The sequence below is a fragment of the Wyeomyia smithii genome, chromosome 3 (assembly GCF_029784165.1).
Source record: "Wyeomyia smithii strain HCP4-BCI-WySm-NY-G18 chromosome 3, ASM2978416v1, whole genome shotgun sequence".
In the NCBI taxonomy this organism is placed as follows: Eukaryota; Metazoa; Arthropoda; class Insecta; order Diptera; family Culicidae; genus Wyeomyia; species Wyeomyia smithii.
Window position 1 is genome coordinate 219,601,581 of NC_073696.1, and position 25,022 is coordinate 219,626,602.

At 37.3% G+C, this 25,022-nt stretch overlaps 1 protein-coding gene across 3 annotated transcripts in view; it reads left to right on the top strand.

Moving 5' to 3' along the window:
• LOC129730112 (latrophilin Cirl) overlaps nt 1-25,022 on the top strand; it is an 86,577-nt gene that overhangs the window by 1,275 nt on the left and 60,280 nt on the right. For all 3 annotated transcript variants that reach the window (XM_055689171.1, XM_055689170.1, XM_055689172.1), the window contains exon 2: nt 16,358-17,748. The gene's annotated coding sequence lies outside the window, so the exon portion shown is untranslated. The remainder of the gene's footprint in view (nt 1-16,357; nt 17,749-25,022) is intronic.

Here is a 25,022-nt window from a genome sequence, read left to right on the forward strand (position 1 = left end):
TCATTATTGTGTTATAATAATTGGATAATTATGCTACATAATTATGCTACATGCCGGTCGTCTCTGCCTCTAGGCTTTTCGTTTCTCACTAGCAACGTTCAACTCCCGTGACAGTTAAGTTTTTTTCCCACCCCCCAACAGCTGTAAGGACGAGACCAAAAGGGTAACCACTTTCAGGAACATTTGATCTCTGTGTAAGAACATTCGAACCCATTTCATGGTGCTGGTAACGAGCTTATTTTTCTGTAAGAACTCAAATTAACAGCAGTTAAAAAGTTGGTTCCTAATTTGGTAGTTAATTGATTCGTTTATCTAATCAATATCAACGTTGTCTATCAATGCTAAAACAATAACTTATTTACCCAAATTATGTAAAACTGCAACCTACTAATATGATACGAGCTAAATCTGAAGGTTATTCTACTGAAGCTGCTCTTCTGCACATAGAAAAAAGCATACGAGAGAGTTTTAGAACGGTTTGATTATGAAATTGTTAGTTTGGTTTTTATAATGAAAATTTCAATAAAATCAACTGATGGAAATTTACAGGTTTTGAAAATGTAATAGATTTTCTGCTAAAGCAGGTGTTTCTCGAGGCATAATCTTGGGTTCAGTTCTGTACAACATATTTACTTTAGATCTTCCCAATTTACCCTCAGGATGCACAATATTATGGCCCTACAATGCACAAGCATTTTCGCTTATTTTGTTCTTCCAGTTTTGAAAATACGTGAATATTTTGTATTACAGATTCAACTCTGATTTTTATTGATTTTTTCAACAATCCAGGTCAGTTGCAAAACTAATTCAATTTTCAACCTTAAATCAAGCAGAAGAAAAATCTCTTTCTCATCCTCCCTGCAAATTCGATAGTGTCGTCAGAAATTTCGATAAAAAACATATTAACAAACATATTCGCCGTATCCGACCAGCCCACCTGATTAATTCAGTGTGTACGTGCTCCATTCTCACTTCTTATTATACTTTGTAACATTTTTTCAATTCTCTTATAACAATTGATCTTGTTCCTGCTTTTCATTAGATAGATTTCGTAGGATAGAATTGTTCCTGGTTCAGATAAGATGCATTAAACAAATTGAAGTCAATATCGGCATCATGTATCAACTTCAGAGTATTTGTTGTCCAGTCGGATGCAAAACAAAAGGCATGTTTCTCCGAATGATTCTCTCCTAGATGGAAAGCAGCAATTGTTTGCTTACTTTTCAAAGATTGATACTATAATAGTTGATGGTTCTGTTTCGTTTTGTCTGTCTAACTCACTAGATTCAAAGGATAGTTTTTCTTTCATAAAAAGAAAAAAAAATACATCATTCAGTTCAACAAACTCTGTAAGTTTGATGAGGTAAGGTTCTCATTCCTTCGAGTTTCATGGAATCCAATAGGTTGCTCGTTGTTTTGCATCCTAGGAAAAAACACAATTCAACCCTACACAAGCAAACAAAAGGTGGGTTGCGAGATGCGCCCGAATCAGTTCGAATTAAATTACCGATGCAGGTGAAAATATTTCCAATCAATAAAATTGAATTAATTGCTATCTGTATCTACAACTATGGTATGATCGCTCGAACTGGTAGTAAGGTTTGAACTGTTCGTTATAGTCAACGAATTGTGTTTCCAGTCGACTGTGAAATAAGTAAGGGGCCATCCACATACCACGTGGACAGATTTTTAACGATTCTGACCCCCTCCCTCCCCCTCCGTGAACAACTGCCCATATAAATTCTAAAAAAAATGTATGGACCGTGGACATTAGCCAAGCCCCCCCCCCCCAAAGCTGTCCACGTGGTATGTGGATGGCCCCTAACCAATCATAAAAGTGCAAATTACCACATGACGAGATATGTTGTATTTCAGGAGGGTTTTATTTGAAGTTTCTCTTGCTAAGAAAATTATTGTGGTTGGTTAGGCTAATGACATACTGAGGCCTCAAAGGAAGCGAAGCGTTGAGCGTTTGAGAAGCGGAATAAACAGAAGCGTTGGGTGAAGCTTCCTATGACATACTGGAGCGAGCGTCGCCAATGCGTTGTATTGTCATATTCCTAGATTTCAGTAGCGGTTTTGTTTGAAGGAAATATGAATTCGTCCAATGGAGATTTTTTTGCTTCTTCAAGCACGGTAAATTACGTTTTCAGTAAACATAGAGATTTTTTTATGAAATAAAATAATATTACTGAAGTGAGTTGCGCTACAGACGTAGTAAAAAATATAAGAGATTATTCTGAATTTTAAACCCGTTGACCCCGAGCCACATCCAACTAGTTTACAATATCTATTAGGATTTAAAAAACCCATGTGAGCACAGCTAGTTACTCAGCGGCTTGCATTTTCGCGACCAAAGAAGTTCAGCATGCTAGATTCCTGACCATTCGAATCAATACTCAACATCAATCAAAAATACCAGTGTTGTTTTTCCGACGGCCTGAAAACTTTTCCCGATAGTATTTTCTATCCTACTTTTTCTCTTTTTTAAGATTTAATACCAAAATAAAGCAAATATAAAGCACCTGGCGATATCAGGTTTAGTCTGAACATGGGATTACTACACTAACATTTTCTAAACATTTTGACATTTTCTAAACGAAAATGTATTTTATTTGCTTTTTTTCAATTACCAAACCAAAACAAAGCAAATATAAAGCACCTGGCGATGAAAAATCTAGTCTGAATATGGTAGTACCGCGTACGTATACGCGCGTCAAAACACTACTCGTTCTGTTTCGCCGCCTCTACCGACGCGTCTTTGCCGCTCCAGTATGACCGGTTTGAGCGTTTCATATAGACGTTCGAAGAAGTAGCTCAGACGCCTTTACGACGCTTTTTGCTTCGCTTCGTTTGACGCCTCAGTATGTCAGTAGCCTTAGCGTCGTTAGCATGTAGTGAGTAGCGCGCCGCCACCGACACTTTTTTTAGTTTATTTTTAGAATACAAGTGATTGCGGAGCGGAGATCAATATGCACATGCAAAACTTTGCTGGAAATATATTTGCTGATATGCTGAAGCTACCCTTTTCGCCAAAATTCATGATAAGTTCCATACCAATTAAAATTATCGAAAGAGGCAGGTGGAGTTTTTTTCATACTAGGACATTCAAGTATTTATAAGTTTGATTTAAACGTCGTTAAAGATACTTTTTGCTCTATCCTACAACTTCTTGAAAAACTTTTTACCGAATTTTCATAGAGATTTAAGAAATAGGGGGAAAGTTAGACCGATTTGAAGCGATTATCTCACAATTGTATTTCTCGAAAAATAACTGCCGTGGTTACGATTGCCGAAAACCTGTTGAACTGATTTCCTTTGTTTTTTTTTAATGTTCATTTTTTCACGTTGTTGGTCGTTGAAAGACAATTACATTTTGATACACAAAGTTTACTTTGCCGGAAAAAAGTTTAATATAATTTAGCGTTTCAAACATGGATTATCTTCTTACCACAAACTGAATGTTTTTTTTTCGGGATCAGTATTTTCTGTTATTTTTATTGTTGGTTCTTAGATGATTGTTTATATTATCTTATTGTTAGTATTTTGTTTAGCTTACATGGATTGTTCTGTATATTCTCTGAATCCTAACATAATTTAGTAATTTTTTGATTATACTCAGATCATTAAAAAAAAACAATTGTTGACACTCTAGGAATGAATGACAGATTTTTTCAGAACTACAATACTTTTCAACTAAAACTAAACTAGAAAACAAACCTAATGTCTAGTAAATAATAATGATATAATTTTTAATGAAAGCGGAATTCTGATCCTGGCTCGACTCATAATGTTCGTGGCTCGACTCATTTATGATCGTAGTTCAATCTAATACAAATACAGAATCATTCTCAATTGATCTCCTTAGCAGTGTTAACCCGTAAAGACCCGGGACGGAACTTGTTTTTTGAAAATGTTCGTTCTCAGCACTGGAACGGCCGATTTGGGAAAACTTAGAATTTTATTCCAGGGGAATAGTTGCACTAAGTTTTGGTAAAGGTGCCACCCCTCTGGACCCCTCCCCGTTTTCGTGAGACGCAAATATGTCTGTGTTTTTTTCTAATTTTTCAAACAGATTGAGCAACCACTGAGAATTTTCATACGTATCAATTGCTCCATGTATCAAATCATGTCAGGTAGATGAAATATGGTATGCAAGAGTGTATTTTGGAGTTTCTAAATTATTTCAGTACAAAATCACAAAACTACGTATTTTCATAAAAATTCAAAAAACAAAACCGTTTTTCAAATTTTAAGCTCTACATTTTTGCGGCAAGGTCTCTTGCTTCCATACGCGATGAAATATTTATTTTAGGATGCAAACATTTTGAGAAAAACCAGTTTAAATTCACCAAAGTACGTATTTTCATGGAAACCTTATTTTCTCAGTCTCCCACAGTAGGTTTCAACTTTGTTCTTCAATTTTCAAGCTCTATATTTTAAGAGTAACGTCTTTTGAACCCAAAGATGGTGAAAGATTTATTCTAGCATGCACAGATTTAGAGAAAAAAGAGTTTGAATTCACTTAAGTACGAGTTCTTATGGAAACTTGATTTTCTCCAAATCTGTGCATGCTAGAAAAAATCTTTCACCATCTATGGATTCGGAAGACGTTACTCTAAAAATATAGAGCTTGAAAATTGAAGAACAAAGTTAAAACCTACTGTGGGATACTGAGAAAATCAGGTTTCCATGAAAATACGTACTTTGGTGAATTTGAACTGGTTTTTCTCAAAATGTTTGCATCCTTAAATAAATATTTCATCGCGTATGGATTCAGGAGACCTTGCTGCAAAAATGTAGAGCTTAAAATTTGAAAAACGGTTTTGTTTTTTGAATTTTTATGAAAATACGTAGTTTTGTGATTTTGTACTGAGATAATTTAGAAACTCCAAAATTCACTCTTACATACCATATTTCATATACCTGACATGATTTGATACATGGGGCAATTGATACGTATGAAAATTCCCAGTGTTTGCTCAATTCGTTTGAAAAATTGGAAAAAAACACAGACATTTTTGCGTCTCTTGAAAATGGGGAGGGGTCCAAAGGGGTGGCACCTTTGCCAAAAGTTAGAGCAACTATTCCCCTTGAATAAAATTCTTAGTTTTCCCAAATCGGCCGTTCCAGTGCTGAGAACGAGCATTTTCAAAAAACAAGTTCCGTCCCGGGTCTTTACGGGTTAAACAAACTTGTTGGTCACACTATTTCGAACAATAAAAATTCCGACATATTTAGTCAAATTTATCTCACATGGAAAAAAGACATAACGTTCAAAATATTTGCATGTACTTTTACCAATAGCAGATTCATTTTGAGAAAGGGAAATAAATGGCCAGAATATCCATATTAACTTTCCGTACTTGTTAAAGCCCATATTCAGAAACATGTCTCTAGGGACATTCCTGATGGAAAATGGCACACGGTATATTTTAAAGCAAACATGCAAATGTGCCCACTACAGGATTCTTCGGGGCATCCAAGTTGTTCCAGGAGTGGCCAATGCAGCCTATGTTCATGTCTTCTGGTAGATTCCTGATGGAAAATCTTGAAAGTTTCAACTAACCGCTCTGCAAAAACCTCGTTAAAAATCGAAAAAAACAATAAGACTTTCCTATAAAATAAATAATTTGGATGAAAAAACAATAATTTAACTGTTATGTGCTCGAGAAAAAAACACCTTCCGTGCCCGATGATTAAACGATTTATTCTTGTCGATATTGAAAATAAAATATCGATATTCGTTTTATCGATATTAAAAGCGGCATCGATATTGAAATCGATATTACGTGTCGATATCGATATTTTATCGATATTTTCCTTCATATATTTATTGTTTGGATTTTAGTTAGGCCTGAAACAAGCTGAACGCCGACGTGAGCGATCGGGCGAGATTCTTGCCGAAGGTTAACAAACAGCCGTGAGTAGAGTTGTTCATTAACCTACGGCGAGAATCTCACCCGATCGGTCGCGTTGGTGTTCAGCATGTTTCATGCCTTAAGGTGAAACCTCATTGAATCCAAAAATGGCCGACTTCGAGTCACCACTTCGAATTTTCAAAAGCACAAGACTCGGAAATACTCATTGCGTTCCCTATGAAAATTCTTTTTTATGTTTGCTTCACCACAGCAAACATAAAATAACATTTTCACAGAGAACGCATTAACTGTTTCCGAGTCTTGTGCTTTCGAAAATTCGAAGTGGTGACTCGAAGTCGGCCATTTTTGGATTCAATGAGGTTTCACCTTAAGCAGGTATTAGACGAAGCAAATATTTGCTATTTTTTAATACAGATTGCATTTTGCATTTTTTTTTTTCGTACCAAAAATAGCAAATATTTTCGTCGTCTAATACCTGCTTTAGTATTGCATATTCCGGCGAAGTGTTTGCTATTTCATCTCGTCCGTTAGGACAGCGGGCCGATTGCTGATCGCTTTACGCAAGGTGCATTTTCCAATCAGATTAAACCGACGTTTCGTGAGCCGCGTCTCCTAATCGTCACTGATCCATTGACTAATCAGCAGCCAGTTACTGAAGCATCCTACATGAACATTCATGTTATCGCTTATGTAACACCGATTCTTTACTGAAATTCATCGATCCTGCCATCCCAATGTAACACCAAGGCATCGCATTTGATCGGTTTAATGTGGTGGTTATTGCCCCGAGAAGTTCCACACCCAAATTTCTGGAAATTCGCTCTATACATGCTGTCAATAAAAAAGAAATATGGCAACCATATTTCTGTCGAACTGCTTACATTTTCCATCTAGCACTTAATGATTCTAATACCAACAATTCTGTTACCTACTTTTTAGTTGGTTTGCCCTAAAATAGCTGAAATAGAGTAAATGTCCTTTAATTTCTATTGACCTATTTTCGAATAAATATATTTATCAATGGAAAACCAAGCCTTAACCAGGGTGGCCACCCAACCGAGAAAACCGGGAAAAAACCTGGAATTGTTTGGAACCGGGAAAAAACCGGGAATTTCACTGAATACTACAAGCCGGGGTGAGATTGTCAGCTATCTCATGGCGATCACTAAAATTCCTTGAATAAGTTTTCTCGAAAACGACCAAGAAAGACTGGTCTTCTGACCCGGAAGAGATGGCTGACAGGTCACGGGCTGGATGGCACAATCTCACCCCGGCTGCCAGTATATTCAACTCATTTCTCACAGTGCTTATATCAGTTTTGTTTTTATTCATCTTTCTCTTGGAAACTAACTTAACCACGGTAAGCTCCCCGGAAGTAGCAGTCAAACGGCTCGAATTTTGCCTAGAGCAAATGGTTCCCAAAGATAATCTCGCGGGAACTGTAGTTGACAGATTTCGCCAAGAATACTCACAACTGTTGGGTATGCATTCGACAGAGACATTGCTGACTTCCTACCGCCGTAGTGAAAAACACCTTGATACTTTCTGTAGAGATCTGATAGCTGATTTAGGCAAGAAACGTCCTAACTTGACCGTGTTTATCAAGGAGATTGTGATCCAGCGATTGGTGTACGATGCAGTACAGGATGCCGGTGGTGAAGACGAAATTGATATCACCAAGTCGTTAATCTATTACGCTCGCGTTTCACATAGCCGATATATTGAATTGTTGAAGACAAAGAAGAAGGAGAATTCAGATCAAGATGAAGAAGCCAGAAAGAAGAATGCCACGGCCCGTGCTCTTGAGTGTGTTTAAGTGTAATTCTTTTATATATTGAATCTTCGGTGGTTGAGGTAAAAACGGTTCCTACAAACTTAATTTGGCCTAGGAGTCCCCGGTAATGAGTATTATATGCGTTGTTTATAAGTTTCTATATATTATATAATTCTACGCCCCTGCGAGCGGCCTTCCGGCAGTTAACCGGATCATTCGCCATGGCGGACGAAAACCTGCGTGCAGGCATGTTTTCAAGCTTTTTCTGTGTTTTTTATTAATTCCTCCTCCGTTTTCGCGACAAAATTGTTGGAATAGATCTTGCGCTTCAAGTTTGCCCAGAAATTCTCCATCTCCTCCAACGATCGCTTCGAGTAGTGGGCCGACGCCAAATCTGGCCAGAACACTGTGTCTTCGCCCTTATGGTATTTCTTGATAAACGACGCAACTTCTGGCAGGCACTTCGTACTGTGAATTTCCTCGTTCACGGCCAGCCCGGAGCAAAAGAAGAGCAACTTTGACATCCCTTTCTCGCTGATTGTCAGCCACAGCCGCACCTTCTTGGGGAACTTGGTCTGTAAAATATACTTCACCTCGGTGCTCACTTTCTTCGTAGGAGAGGTAAAATACAAAGTGCCCTACTAATCGTTGTCATCTAGGGTTAGATAGGTCTCGTCGTCCATCACCACTGTCACATCGCGATTTGCCAGGGAAATCGACTTGACCATCTTAAACCTCTGTCGCTGCGTCATTGCCTGCAGCTCCGAGACTAGCACCAGTGGACGGGACTGCTGCTTCCTGACATGTATGCCCATGTTTTCCAACAACTTTTTCACTGTTTTACCGCATGCACCAACCTCCCGACCAAAGTGCACGCAGCGATTTAGCCACTTTTCCCTCGGTCTTCCTCTTCAGCATCCTTTGAAGCTTCTTGCCGTTCAGGGTCGTTGGCCGTTTAGAACTGGGCTTTCTTCCGATGCTTTGATCGTTGTCCAATTGTGTCAAGATATTGTAGATGCCGGAACGGGCATACCAGGCGTCTACAAAGTGCCGCACGATGTCCGTTTTTGACGTGGCGGGGTACCATTTTTTTTTACCGCAAACGTTATCCTCTTGAAAAAGATGACGTCCGTCACATTTTTCGAATTTCTGCAACAATATCTCTGGATTATAATAAGCCTGAACACGCTTAAAAAGTGACTATATTGAAATGTAATTCGATAATGGGATGTAAATCGACAGTCACGCTTTTTTAACCCTTAACTGTATGAAAAAATGCAGAATTCTGAAGTACAAATAACCGAGAAAAATATTTGAACGAACCGGGAAAAACCCGGGAATTTAATTTCGAGTTTTTAGTGTCACCCTGCTTAACGTTTGTTTTCAGTATAATGTGCACTTTCAATGAATATCTTATAATGTGTGTAAGCATTTTAAATTTAATTTTGATGCCATGATGAATTTATGATCGGTAGGCAAAATTTTGCCGGCAGCACTCCCCTGATGGCAACCGAGAATATCGGACAGCAATATCGAGTCGCAATATCGAAATATCGATAATATCAAATGCGCCAATATCGGTCAATAATATTGATATTGTGACGAGCAAATATCGATAATATCAAATATCGATAAAATATCAACAACCCTAATTCTTAAACTGCGATTAAATCTTTTGTAACTTTTGCGGTTTTCATCCGATTTAGATAGCTTTAGCACCAAAATATTCAGCACCTTATGTACTTTCAGATGCGGAGGATTTTATTAGGAATTCTAAAAACAATGAAATAGAACCATAACAGCATGGGTATTTAAGTTAATGAATTGATTCCAGTGAGCCATTTGTTATGGTTTTAAGGTGACTTGATGATTTGTCTTAAAAACGAGCATTTCGAGAAAGACTTTCCTAGGAATGTTAGTGGTTAAAAGAATAATAAACGACTGATAATAAAAATCAGAAACTCGTATACAGTAAACAACTCAATTGTTCTTTTGGCCGCTAAGAGTCTGTCCAAAAATAGCCGTTTTGAGGACAAATCCACCCCATTTGGGTAAGATATGCATATCACAAAAACACCCAAAACCGTAAACATGACTTGTAATTTCATGAACTTTGAACCAATTATTGTAAGATTCTGTTCAAAAATTCATAGGATTCCTCATTTTCGGAACACAACCCGGAAAACTGGATCTCCAAGAAATCAAAAAAAAGAATTATAGGTTTCCGTTAGACTCTGCTAAAAGTTTGAGAATTAAATATTGAATTTAGTCCGTACAAATACGTATTTCGACTGTGACATACAGTCGACATCAGTGCTTATGGTGGAAGCAGTCCACATAAGCACTGATGATGACATGTTACAGTCGAAATAAGTTTCCGTTAGACTCTACTAGAAATTTGAGAAGTAAATATTGAATTTAGTCCGTACAAATACGTATACGGACTAAATTCAATATTTACTTCTCAAATTTCTAGTAGAGTCTAACGGAAACTTATAATTCTTTTTTCTGATTTCTTAAATCACTCTGCTAAGAAGCTCAATATAGATTTTTCAAATTTGGATCTCCAAGAATGTTTCTGCTAACGATTCTAATGAGATCGGATTAAAATCGCAAAAGTTACAAGAATTTTAATTGCAGTTCAAGAATAAATCGGTAAATTATCGGGCACGTATTATTGCTTTTTATCTAATTAATTTATTTTATAGAACAGTCTGACTGCTTTTTTCGATTTTCAACAAGGTTTTTGCAGAATTAGGTTAGGTAAAACTCTCGGGGTTTTTCATCAGGAATCTAACAAAAGACATATTTCTGAACACGGGCTGCGTTGGCCCCTCCCGGAACAACCTGGATGCCCCGAAGAACCCCTTAGAGGGGGACATTTATATTTTTGCCTCAAAATATAGTATTCATCACCTCTATGTATTCAAGACTATGTCTCTAGGAACATTTCTGAAGGAAAATGATAGCGGTATATTTTGATGCAAAAATGCAAATGTACCCTAATACGGGTTCCTTCGAGGAATTCAGGTTGTTCTAGGAGTGGTCAATGCATCCTGTATTCAGAACCATGCCTTTTGAAAGATTTCTGATGATAAATCCTGAAGAAAGAGGTGTCGCACGCTATATTTTAATGCAGAAATTTGAATGTTCCCACTGCAGGTTCGTCGGGACATCCAAAGTTTTTCTTCCGAGAGGGGTCAATGCAGCTTCATATTAAAAAAATGACAAGGCACTCACTGTTAAGGCAACTGTTACACCAAAACGAATAACAGCAATGCAAAATCATATAGCTCTCCCGTTTTGATGTTGACAGTTGCCTAAACGGTGAGTGCCTTGTCATTTTTCTAATATACAGTTTTCTCGAAACGCAGCCTATATTAAGAAATATGTATTTTGAAAGCTCCTGATGAAAAATCTTGAAGACAGAGGTGTCGCACGCTGTATTTTTAGGCAAAAATGTAAATGTTCCCTACTACAGGTTCCGCTGGGGACTTACGGATGAAAAATAGTCATTTCTCGATGAGTTTTCGGCCGATTTCTGATCTTGATTTAACATTTGCTTCAGGAAGGGTTCTCCCATCTATACCCATGATGCAAACAAGCATTTTTATCAGCAACTTCGAATGCATATAAGCATTTTTATGAGCAAACCATCCGAAAATTACCAGGTTTGCCGTGCCTACTACCGGAAGCCGCATTTGCTGTCAGAAAATGAGACATCAAAAGTTTCCCAGTTAACTTGTGTTCGAATTATTTAAATCGAACAATATTTGGCAAAGCTACTGCAGCATTTCAAAGTTGATAAAAATTATGCCTGTCCTACTGTAGAAGGAGCTTGAGGAGGTTTAGGAAGAAATGTAATCTCAAATGCATGTCTTTGTGCTTTTCCAAGCAATTCTATTCAATAATCGTATTTCACAATAATACAAAAATGGACCTCCCAGATGGTCTCGAGGTACGATGCTGGCCTAACAAACCAGTCGTCGTAGGTTCGAGTCTCGTCTCGGGAGAGACTGTTAGTGTCAGTAGGATCGTAGCGCTAGCCCCGCAATTGTCCTGTACATTTAACAGTCGGCTGCGAAGTATGTGAATAAACAAACAGAAGGTCAAGTTCCGAATCGTAATGTTAGCACCAAGGCTTTGCTTTTAAAAATGGATAATTTTTTTTCGCATGCATCGATGTTAGGCTAAAAACATAAAGTATAAAGAAACAGCCTGTGAAGGAAAACCTTAGTTATGCTTCGGGGTTGTTTCTAATGGTCACACAAGATGAAAACTGTGAAATTTATCCAAATGAATGTGTTAAAATATTTTTTTTTTTTTTTCTAATTTTTCAAATGGTCAGATAGACCATAGTTTAAAATTTTGAACATTTTTAGTGCGCTCAAAATCTGATGTGCATTTAAGTTTTATGAAATTTTCTTTTTAATATCAGAGATTTAAATTCCAAAGCTCATATAAAACTTTATTTTTGACTCAACTTTCGCTAGTTTGCCACCATCTTGTATTGTATCACAAATTGACTAGCATATTGTTAAAAGCAGATCGCTCAAAATATTTTTTTTCCTGTATAGACTTGTTCACTGCGACTAGAGTCGGGTGTCTGCTGTGTTCCTCACTTCTGTTATTAGCAATTCCGTTATTGAGAGAATTGGCATGCTTATTATTTATCCGTGCTTGTGTGTGATATGATTTAACTCTCCCTCTTTACACGCTCACTGCTCTACTATACCGAGCCTCGTTACTCCTACCCAATATCGTCATTTATAATTTCCTGGAGAAGTTCCATTGGGCGTCCTTCGGCCAGTTTTATTATACGATGGACTCATTTTGTTGAAAGGAAGTCATACCAAGAAATTATAGTAATATAGTGTAAGGCGGCATCTATAAAGTACGTCACGCATAGGAGGAAGTGGGGCTAACAAAATTGTGACGATTTATGACGTAGGGGAGGGGGGTATAACGTTGCTTGAAAAATATTTAAAAATAAAAAACTGACTGGAAAAATTGTTTAGTTTACCTCCTTTTTATTCACAACCTTTTGATTAAGGGGTAATATCTATTAAATGCTAAAAAAATAAGGCTTTTTTTCATGATCTTTTCTAAAGGACATTTGAGATGTAAGGTTTATAAATAATATATCGTTGGATTAAGCAAATCTCAGGGAATAGGAAAAAAATTATTGCTACTTTTTTACAAAATTGCGGCTGTGCAGCAATTGCTGTAAACCGCTTTTTTTTAAAGTTCTCCCGCGGCGAGCAGTAGAAGTCGTGCCCAACTCCACCTATAACCAAAACCTATCGTGAAGCTTTGTACGCTGAACGAAAAACGGTACAACTTTATATCCCCTGAGGAAGGTCAAGTCCAAAGGCCGAAACGTCAGACATAAGACATAGTAGCGTTTTGATACACCCTTAAGACTAAAAAAGTCGTATTTTCCATGAAATATAACCAAAACAATTTTTTTTTCATTATTTACATAAGTGTCGCTAGAAGCTACAGTTAAAATTTCAAGCCAATCGGATGCAAACTTTTTCAGTTCTACTGCTCGCCGAATTTGAAAACATGGTTTTGAGAAAAACGCGTTTAAAGTTTCAAAATGCTATAAATCTTAAGAATCGCAATAATAAAGCCCTCAATAATTATTTAACCTTCAGTGAGCTATCCCTGCGCCGTAAAGTTGTCCTTCCTGGGCTTTATTTTCGTCTCCTTCCTTTTTTATCTGTTCTAAGGCTGCGCCTTCTCTCTTTCGCGGTATCAGACATGCGACGCTCAGTGACTTTGACGCGGTTGGCGTCCGATCCCACGCAAAACTGAAACTTGTTACTCATATTTAAGTACTTTTGAGCATAACTCCCAGTTAAAATGTATAAAAAAAACTCAAACAAAGCACGTACACAACGAGAACGGCTGATCGACTAAACAAATGGAAATTGTTAGTAAACACGTGCTGTAGAGACGCTGTAACGGTCGAAACTGGATGCAGCGACCTCTATACTTCAAATTTGAAACACGAGTTCGATCATGATAACTTCTACTATTTAGTTTACAAAGCCTCGAAATTAAAAACAAAAACGAGCATCGTCAAAATAAACGAAAAATGTTATTTTAGAGCATAATAGTTGTTCGGTAAAAATTTATTTAAACGAATTTTGGTTTAGATCAGTACTTGGGCGATGTAGATTTTGATTCTAAGATAGTTTTAGCATAGGTAACTTCTACTAGTTAGTTTACAAAGCCTCGAAACTAAAAACAAAAACGAGCATTTAAACGAATTTTGGTTTAGATCAGTACTTGGGCGATGTAGATTTTGATTCTAAAATAGTTCGATCATAGGTAACTTCTACTAGTTAGTTTACAAAGCCTCGAAATTAAAAACAAAAACGAGCATCGTCAAAATAAACGAAAAATGTTATTTGAGAGCATAATAGTTGTTCGGTAAAAATTTATTTAAACGAATTTTGGTTTAGATCAGTACTTGGGCGATGTAGATTTTGATTCCAAGATAGTTTTAGCATGATTTAAGCCAATAAAAAAATGACAAGAAAAAAAAATTTGGTAGATATTACCCCTTAATATTCAAACTGAAACTAATTGGATAAAAGCAACAACGGAGTAAAATTCAATCGAAATTTGCATGACGTACTTAATGGATGTCGCCTAAAGGAAGGGTAAGCAGCTATGGGGGCCTGAGAATAAACCCATGCTTAAGGCGACATCCATAAATTACGTAACGCTCATAGGGGAAGGGGGTTTCCTTGAGCGTTACAATTTGTTACACAGGGGAAGGGGGGAGGTGAGTTCAGCGTTACGTAACAAAAAATCTCTGGAGAGACGCTCCAAAAACGAGCATTTTTATAAAGTTAATCCTTCTACAGCGTTACGTAATTTTTATGGGGGGTAAGTGTTGGCTTACGTTTCGTTACATATGGGGGGGTTGTGGGTCCAAAAATTGGGTTTATTTGCGTTACGTAATTTATGGATGTCGCCTAAAGCCTTTGATATCAAATAGCTTGATTCTGACCTGATTTAACTAAATATATAATTTGCGCTATTTTTTTTTTTTTTGATGTAGAACTACGTCTCTCAGGAAGTTCGGCTTCATAGGGGTGTAAAATAAAATTCTAAAAACGGGAAATGGGAAACATAGGTATATCCAATTTCAAATGCTAATAAGTCGGTTCGTTTTCAATGGATTTCTTTCGTTCTTGCAGCAATCGATTGGAAAAATATCCATGCATTTATCCAAATGTAGAAAATTGTAATTTGATTTTTCGAACTATTGTACTAATGAAAATTGTCAAGCCATGTTGAAACGCACATTTCGACCTTCGATTTGTAACTTGATGCCTGGCATGGTCGACAGAACTATATACCTAGTAAACCAGGTATGCCCTCTTTGTGCTACAACAGAGACTGCTGCTGCTCCAATCAATCAGTTTACTAGTTGCTGGCCACTAGGACGGCCTTAACTAAGCAGCAGTAGTGGTTCGTTGCAACACTTGTATTGTTGCATTTGAGAGTGGTCGCGAATTCTTTGAATTATATACGCTAAGATTAAGATAGACTATCGTCTCAATGTGAATATCTTCTATTCAACTAGTGTAAATCTCTGGAAACAATGTCGTGGTCCCTTTAAAATGCCAACTGGAATCTATTTATGGTCCATTGATAAATATCACGCCGGTTCCAGCAAGACTCATATAAGCTGGTATTTGGCCGTCTTTGGCTATTTTCCAGGAACATTATTTCCAGAGATTTAAATAAAATAATTATTGGTGTTGAATAAAAGTTATTGTGATTGATCACTCTTGAATACAACAATGAATGTAATTTAACAAACAGTCTTATGTAGTTCTACGGCCACCTGGCGGTCGTGGCTCTGCATACAGCCTTTCTGTTTTTTTAGTAAATCATTGCGTGTAGAAATAAAACTGGAACTTTATTTTTCAGGGTATTTTTTGCTAATATTTCTTTTTAGTTTTAGTTTTAAAATGTTGAAAATTTTAGTGCTATAATGTACAACATGATAATTTTATCAAGATCTTTTCGACCTGTATTTTGGCCATAACTTCAAATTTTGAGGGTGTTTGAATAATTTCTAGTATGAGCGAATGTTACACTCAAATGCAATGCGCCAAGCGGAGACAAAAACAAACGACTTTCTGTAAGTTAAGGATTGTATGGGGCCCAAAATGGAACCTAGCCTACAACTTACACTAGGTCACATAAGAAATTCTTAATCACTGTAGCACAGTGTTATCTACCTATCCCATTGGGGGTGATCACAAAATTTAAACTACCAACTTGACAGCCCAAACTGGTTTCCTAAATCCACCTCGCTGGACTTGACTGTAACGCTGTGACTATATTGTTAATAACCAACATTACGCTCTTGGGGTTTACAGGGAGATTAAAAACGACCAAATTTCCGTTTCGCTGGCTTCAATCCGCCGACAACCGTCAATTTGAGCAACATAAAAGCATTTTTGAGTAATTTTTCACCCGTCGACACTAAAAATATCATTTCGTTTTTTTTACGACCCAAACAGTTGACGCGTGTTGCGTTACTATTGCTGCGACCAAACGTCGACACACAGGGACAGGATCCCGTCGCGATTCGCATAACCAGCAAGATTGCAAACGTTTCGCAAGATACACTAATACCGAGATGTTTTCTTTTCCCGTTTTGTTCCAGGTCTTGTGCGGTCCCACCGGAGGAGTCCCCCAACAGATTGCAATAAGAAAGAAATGAAACAGCAAAAATAAAGAAAGAAAAAAAAACGGCACAAAAAAGTGAGTGAGATTCCCGTTAGGTCACCGCCGACCGTCCGTCAGGGCGTCCAGCAGTGTGTTTCACGGTGAGTTTATGTCGGCTTTGCCCTTTTGGCTGCCCGTGAGTGGTCCCCACCGAACCGAACTGGCACCAACACTAGCGCAACCTGGTGGAGCTCGTAGAACACATACCATAGCATACCGGGCCGCGGTCGGCCATCAGTGGCAGCAGAGAGTGAATGAGTGTGAGCTTGCTGGCTGAGTAACAGCAGAGGAACAGCATCATCATCACTGTATCGTTGTTGGCAAGACGGAGAGAGCATAAAAGTGATGGATTAACACATAAAAGGTGCTAAAAAATTCTTGGAAAACGCAAAGCGGGTTTTCCACTTTGAAGCACGGTGAAAGAGAAAATGGTCCCGACGAACGGTGGAGAGCTGTCGTCATCGTGTCACCGCGACCATCAAGACCGAAGAAATTAGCGTCGTTTAGCCTCTGGAGATCTGAGCAGTAACGGCTAAGCAAGGGATTGTAGAAGGTGTGAAAGGACGTCGTTTATTTCCCCCGGGGGGAATAAAAGGGATTCATCTAGAAAAAGCTGTACAATAATCCGTGAGGTCTGTCCCGCACGGTTGATTCAACTCGATTCGGTTCGGTACGGCAAAATATCTAAGACAAAGAAGTGTGTGCCGGTGTATGAAAGTGGCTGGCTAGTTACGATCTGTGTGTGAATGTGACACTCACGACCTGCCGTGACCACCGTCGCTTGTCGATGGTTTGTAATTCTAAAGTTAGCAGCTATATTGGCTGAAGGAGCGCACGGAGCTGATTGGAAAGTGAATGAGAAAAAAAAATATAGAAGAAGAGAAAATGATAGTACTACAGCTTCCTACCTATACTAGTGTGTGGTGATGAGAAGTAAGCTGAAAAGAAAGTTGATTTTTGTTGTTATTGTCGTTGTTGGTGTTGTTGATGTTTCGCGTGTTCGATTGCTCCCTTAGCGAGAAGTCGTATTTGGGCTTGAAGATTTATTCCCCCGCTGCAGAAGACCACACGGCTGTGACACCGTATCATACAACTTAGGAGCTAGAAGGCAGTGTTCGAAATTATGTAATCCTTCGGGCATAGATTCTGCCGGGCTCAGTGATTGATGAGTGAACGAACGCAATTCGCTATTGAGTTGGCGCTGTCCAGCGTTGGAAGGCGCTTCCGCCATTGGTTTGGCACCAGCAGCAGCAGCAGCAGCAGAGTCGCAGCAGCAGTAGCAGAACTTCAGTACTAGCGCGCACGATGGAGATTCAACGATCAAAACAGGTATTTCAGTTTTTCGCGTAAATTTAGGTCACTCATCCCTTCTCTTTTTCGTGTTTCGCGTGCACGCTAAAGTCGGCTCTTTTTTTCCATTTGCCTGTGCCTGTTTGGTACAGACGTTCGCTTGTTTTATGGTTGCAATATCGTGGAACGGCGGTTGAATCAGCAAGAAACCTTCTTTTCGACAGACAGGTTTGTTGCGCTGCTAGCGCGGGGATTGGAGGAAATACCGCAGCAGAATATTTGACATTATTGTGCTCGGCTTGTCTGCAGGGCAAAATGTTTTAGCTTGTGCGGAGGGGATTTTTTTATTATTCGTGTAATTCATTTTTTTCTTCAGCTTGCCGGTATATATGGTATATGGCAATGATTTACTATTGAACTTGACAGCAATAACCGTAAGGTATACTGAGGGAAATTTAAACAACTAAAGCTTTTCATGCACAGCGGATCCGTCAACTGAATTTGAATTATAGCATTAACAACTTTTTGGGTGCTTTGGTGGCAATATTCACAGGGAATTAGCGTGAATTATCATATTTAATTATTCAAGCGAAACAAGGTTTGACATCTTAGTCACTTTGAAATTGCTGCTACTGACAATCATTTTCGTTCTAATTTAACTTTTACCGTTTTTTTACGTAGAAATTCGTCTTACTGCAATGATGTAGGGGTGTAAATCAAAAACCGAAAATAACAAGAGCGTCACGAAAATCCTCTACTTTCAAATACTTAAAACTCAGTCAGTTTTCAACGGATTTCCTTTATTTTTACAGCAATCGATTGGAAAATTTCCCTTGTATTCATCTAAATGTGAAAAATTGTACTATTGAAAAAATGTAGAGCCTTGAGGGCCATCCGGGACAACTTTAGGGGGGTCTTTGTGATGTCCACGGTCCACGGCAATCGAGATGATGCCCAGAGGCCGTAAATAAACATCAGACGCATTTTTTGAAATCTATGGTTGCAACTTCTGGTTTTCGGAAATATGCATGAAATAACTGAATATCATCCAATATGGATATACAGGCAAACTTCGATATAAGGTACATTTCGATTTTTAAGTTGTACTGTATATCGAACTGTACCTTATATCGAATCATGAAACATTTTCAACATAGGGCTTCAAATACTTCATTTTGTTGTCATTTGTCTACGTATAGTTTATTCTGGAAATAGAATCCAACTATGAGTGCTAATCAACTTGTTTTAAGTAAAATTTAAAACACATAGTTTTTTTTTGGCTTTTTAAGAGACCTTCAGCCGCGTGTGATAGTTTATTTCCAAAAAGTATGTCATCTAGAAAAAAAGAAAAAAATCAAGCCGTTGCGTTATTATCACTATTTTTTTTTTCAACATTTATTTTCAGTCATACAGACTTTTTATTGAAACTGCTTCTTTTTTTTCTTCTTCTCGTTGTTATTTATTTTTTTGTCCGCTGTATAAGAACCATGAATATCTGCTTACAGGTTGACAACTTTTTCAATAATTTCCTCGTCCTTCAGGATTTCGGAATCTGCATTTGTTCGTTGCATTTGAAATTGACCGTTTGAACTAACTTTTCTTTACACATAAGGGTGGCCTAAAGTTGCACTTTGCACACTGGTTTAAAACGTGAAAAATGTGATCGTCAACCTTTTGAGTGTGAAAATGCTATTTAAATACTATAGTGTATTTGACAAACTTTTTGTTTATCTTAAGGGGAAACTTTTGATGCAAATTGATTTTTGATTAATCTGCCTAAAAGTGCAATGAATTTAATTTTCTTTAATAACTTATCAAATCAAAGTTAAGTCTTTAGCAAAGTTACAGGTAACATTATGCAGAAAAATTTTGCTGGAGACGCTTTGATTCTATCTTTTGAATATTGATCACATACAGGTAGTTTTATACACACATTCTTAAAATGTTTGAAAATCAAAAAATACCAATCAACTTTTTTGGGTGTGATTTCAGAGGCCTACTATATTCTGAACATTTTTACATATTTGAGAAATACATCATTCTGCCGAACATACCATAAGCATATTTCCAACTTTTTCATAGGATTTATGATGTTTTTGATAAAAAAATGCACATTTTTTAAATATTTCTAGCAATCCGAGTTCTAATAAAATTTTGTCTTTTAAAATTTCAAACAAATTTTCCAGGGATCAAACTTTAAGTTTTTCTATCAGCTCCTCCGTTCCCATCCATGTTAAACCACGCTATATCATGTTTTTTTCAGCAACATTAAACTTTTCGGACGGGTTTTCAAACTTCCGCTGAGTGTGGAGTATTTTATGGACACTCTCCAAATGATCAATAGTTACCAGAGACGTTGACAAAATAACCAATATATTGTTTATAGAAGTTTCCATACCAATTTCGGAGTTATTTGTAACATAATAAAAATATGTACCTTATATCGAGGTAAAATGTGCTTTATATCGAGTGACGCTATTTCGAAGGTACTTTATAACGAGGGCACCTTATATCGAAGTTCGCCTGTACTCGTAATCAGTCCACGAATCGACTTTAGACGTGATTTTGGAATTTAAGATTGTGTCCTCTAGTCCTCTAGTAGAGTTGAAAAAAGGCTAAAATTTTCCGCTATATATTATCAAATTGAATAATCAATCGAATGTATTGCCTAACCTAAGGCCAGAAATATATTGACATAAGACAGGCTGTCGTGATTTTACGTAAACCTTGCGGTCGTGTCTTATGCACTACCTCTGCAACTTTTTTTCCAATACTACCAAACAACTTTTATTTTTCGGGTTTTTCAAACACTAATTTAAAGTAAATGGGTCATTCCATTTCCAAGTTCGGGGAATTGTTTATATATAGTCGCAATATATGGTGCAAAATTTCATACGAAAATCACTCATCACCTCGAGGTATTGCTCATAAAACTCGAATTAGAGCATTTAAAAAAGAATCAATAATTTCTTTTTTAAGTTTTCTGTTATCACGAATATTTTATATCTCTTTTTATCTCTAGAAATTACATTTTGAAGAAAACTTGTTAAGGATTCCAAATAATTTCACTTTTGAGCGGTATTGTTGGCAGATTGCGTTTTTTTTTTGTTTAACGAAATTTTCAATTCGCATTTCAAATTTGACAATTTCTATTTCTGTATTTCTGAAAAAAAAAGTTTAATCTTGATCTTGAACGGCCGCACATTTCGTAGGTACTCCTCCGTGATGGAACTAAGTTAGTGAAGTTGCACAAAGAAACACCGTGAGATGCCTACTTGGAAATAATTTACCATATTCAATGGCTCATTTCAAGATGGCTTGACAAAGTTTTTTTTTAATTCTTTTAGCACCAATATTTAGTGGTTAATTTGTGGTTTCGAAATCCAATTTGTGGTAATTTGTGGTTGAGTAATTTCTGAGAAATTTTCAAAAAACTGAGTCAAGCCATCTCTGAAAATGATTTCGCTTCATATGAATCGGACAACGATGATATATACATCAATCGAAAGCTCTTAATTTACCTCTTTTTTACCTCTTGTTGTCAACACCGACCGTACGCGGCGTTGGATGAGCATAGTACTGGCACCTGCCGATGTTAGTGCTAGTGGGTCATCTAGAACATATCGACAGTCGTTCATATCCACTAAGGTCGTTTTTACGCGGGGGATGCGTTCCAAATTTGTATGGGCCCGCGTAAAAAACGACTTTTTTGAGTTGCAAATATAACAAGGAAAACCGTCCTAAAACGTTAAAACCTCGTTTGAATATGATAGTGGCCAATCTAGAGACCAAAATTCAATATTTTAAATTTTGAGTATTTACACCAAAAATTGTAATTATTTTTAAAAACTGATATATGATCACTCGTGGCCTAAAACGGAAAACGTGATTGAAATGAGGTCAATATCTTGTACTGTTTTTGAGTAATGGAGGAAAGCAACCCGCGTAAAAAAAACGCGTAAAAAGCGACCTTACTGTATACGACATACAGTTGTCGCTTCCGTTGAAAGCTTTTTTGTTTTATTATTCAGTAGTAGCATATTCCTGAGACGAGAAAATATCGAATTTTAATTCTAGTCAGGACTCACACCTTTGGGCATTTACCATGCGCTTTAACCGTTCCCTACAGTTCTAAGGCCCATTCCCAACCTTCAGGCATCATTTCGGTTTCTAAAATACCCAACAGTCAAATACAGTTGCGTAGTTGGTTACCAAAATATTATTATATTTATCGAAACAAAAAATTGTTCTTTATTATTATCAGGCTGTAATTTATTCCAAGAGTTAAAATGTATGTGCTAATAGATTTTAACATATAATAGATTTTGTATGAGAAAGACCAGATCACACCCCTAGGTGTATTAATTTAGGTTTTTTTTAAACAATCGGTAAACGGCAAAACTACATTTCCGGAAATGCTTCGACCGAAGATCGAGAAAATTACGCTCGCATGTCTACGTAAAACTTCACTTATTTTGAGAAAATTTACGTAAAACACACGGAGGCTTGTCAACTACAAATATCTGCTAATTGATCAACATTTGCATTTCGCAGCAAATCTGAACATATAGTATCCCTGCTGTACATACTGTTTCACCTAGAAATACTCAGAGGAAGAGATTCGCGGTGAAAAAAAATCGCCAATTCGGCAACTGGGTTACATATGTCAGAGGTGCCAGATCTCTTCTCAAAGCGCAATGTTGACTAACATTCGACTTGTATAACCGGTGGTGACGGTGAAAGTCCTTAAGAATAGTGAAGTGCTTCGCAAAAACTGTTGAGGTGATATATTTTATGTTTATGTTTAATTTTATACACCTTCACTTATTTTGTTACCTATACACAAGGTTTGTTGAACTCCGGGTAAAAATCACTCACAGCATTCTTAATTCATTCATTGGCAATAGGACAAAAAATCGTATAGAAATAAACACGTTCTTTTTTGTACCTGATTGCAATACCTCTCAATGTGGTGTTATCTTTCTTGTTCGTTTGGCTCCAATTTTGACGGTTCGTTTGACTCACCGCATATCTCTCCCCCTGAGTATCTCTAGTTTCACCATACTCATCGCTACACGAAAGCTTTCTGAGAAAAAATCATCTTGATGGTCTACCAGCTCCGCGTACGGTCGGTGTTGACAACAAGAGGTAAACAATGTTCAAAAATTTAAATAATAGTTTTTTAATTATTTTATTATGAAGTATGCCTACAAATACTACATTTTCGTGAACCACAAATTAAGAGCTTTCGATTGATGTATATTAGAGATGGTCGGGTATGGGAAATTTGTTACCCGTACCCGACCCGTACCCGACTCATCGAAAATTTTCAAACCCGTACCCGACCCGAACCCGAAGTCTGGTTTGTTTAAAATACCCGTACCCGACCCGAACCCGAAAAATATCTATTCTAACTACCCGTACCCGACCCGTACCCGATAGAAAAAAACGCCGAAATTGCCGGTACCCGACCCTTACCCGACCCGTCCTGGTTTTTTTTTTTATTTTTTTTTTGTTCAACATGCCTGGGTACCTCGTACATTTTATGCACTGATTGTCATATGTGGTTTCTCTAGATGATGGCCGGAGCCAGGCTAGAACCGAGTGTGCGTGTGAACGAACGATAATGAACCCAGAGTTTCAGGCGGGTGGTCGACTATAAGGAATCGGTCCACTATGAAAAGTGCATGCCTGGTAAAGTTTAAAATAAACGACGAGTTTTATAAACACATTAAAGGGTCAAACGAATTTTAAAAGGTCAAAACTAATATAGTTTATAACTTGAGAAAAATTTGATAATTCACTGCATTTGCCAAAAACCTGTAATTTTGAGCATAGATTCGGTGTCACTGATAAATTCTAAAAATCAGAAAAAAACAGGTATTAAATAAATAAATAAATAAATAAATATTTAAGTGCTTAAGTCCAAAATATGGGTGCAATATCATAGAATTTGATTTTTTTATAACTTTTCAAAACTCGGCATACTGACGTTTTTTGACATATTTAAAAATAAATATATCATTACTTTGAAACGCTCTGCAGCTTCAATGATAGCTTGATTTTTTTTGGCCTCGAAGAAAAAGTTGATTTGTAGTTAGTTTTTATTACCTATTATAATATATAATATTGTTTAAATTTTTATAAAAACAAATTTTTTTTTCCGAAATTTGGTTGATTGAGGAGTTGTGCAAAAACTACGTTAGCTGTTTTTGTAAAGAGGACGCCCTGTGGCGTTGCTTGTGCTTGAAGATTATATAATTCTGTTAAATAAAAAAGTTAGGGGAGAAGTGCTAAAAAATCATGACAAATTGAGTCACGTGCTTTATGAACGTCTCCAAATAAAAAGTGGAATGGAGATTCGTGTTCAGCACCCCAAAATTAAGTATATACCATATTTTTGTCGTATTTATCGACACTTTTTTTTACTTGGCAAGCATTTGTATTAAGTCGCCCCACTGTGCATTGCTCCGCGGTTTTCCTGACAGTTATGAAAAAAGCCCGACAAAAACTCCATTTAAATCAAAACCGTTGCAGAAAGAACTATTCAATCTAACATTAGAAAGCGATAGCATGATGTCATTCCCTTGGTGCATAGACTGCCGACAACTGTCAGAATAGGTAGTGGGCGCTCTCTTGTTGAATGATGATGGGCGATTTTCTCTCCGATCTTACCGATTATCGACATTAAGAAAACACCCAGGCTTGAAATGATAAAAATTGAATTCTCACAATGCACGAAAATTGAATTACCCGTACCCGACCCGTACCCGACCAATTGAGAATTTTTCAAACCCGTACCCGACCCGAACCCGAAGCCTTGGTTTTTTAATTACCCGTACCCGACCCGAACCCGTAGAATATTTTTTGGCGTTACCCGAAACCCGACCCGAACCCGTCGGGTACGGGTTTCGGGTAAAAATACCCGTACCCGACCATCTCTAATGTATATATCATCGTTGTCCGATTCATTTGAAGCGAAATCATTTTCAGAGATGGCTTGACTCAGTTTTCTGAAAATTTCTCAGAAATTACTCAACCACAAATTACCACAAACTGGATTTCGAAACCACAAATTAACCACTAAATATTGGTGCTAAAAGATGTAAAAAAAATACTTTGTCAAGCCATCTTGAAATGAGCTATTCAATGTACAACAATTCAATAGCTTCATTTTTTCATAAATCGTGATAACTGCGCGGCTACGTATTTACGGTCGGTTAGAGTAAGAAAAAAGAAAGTGTTTCAATCGTTGTGGCTTAAGACCGAATTTACCTTTGCATCTCCAACGACTGTTACGGAAAGCAAGGGTG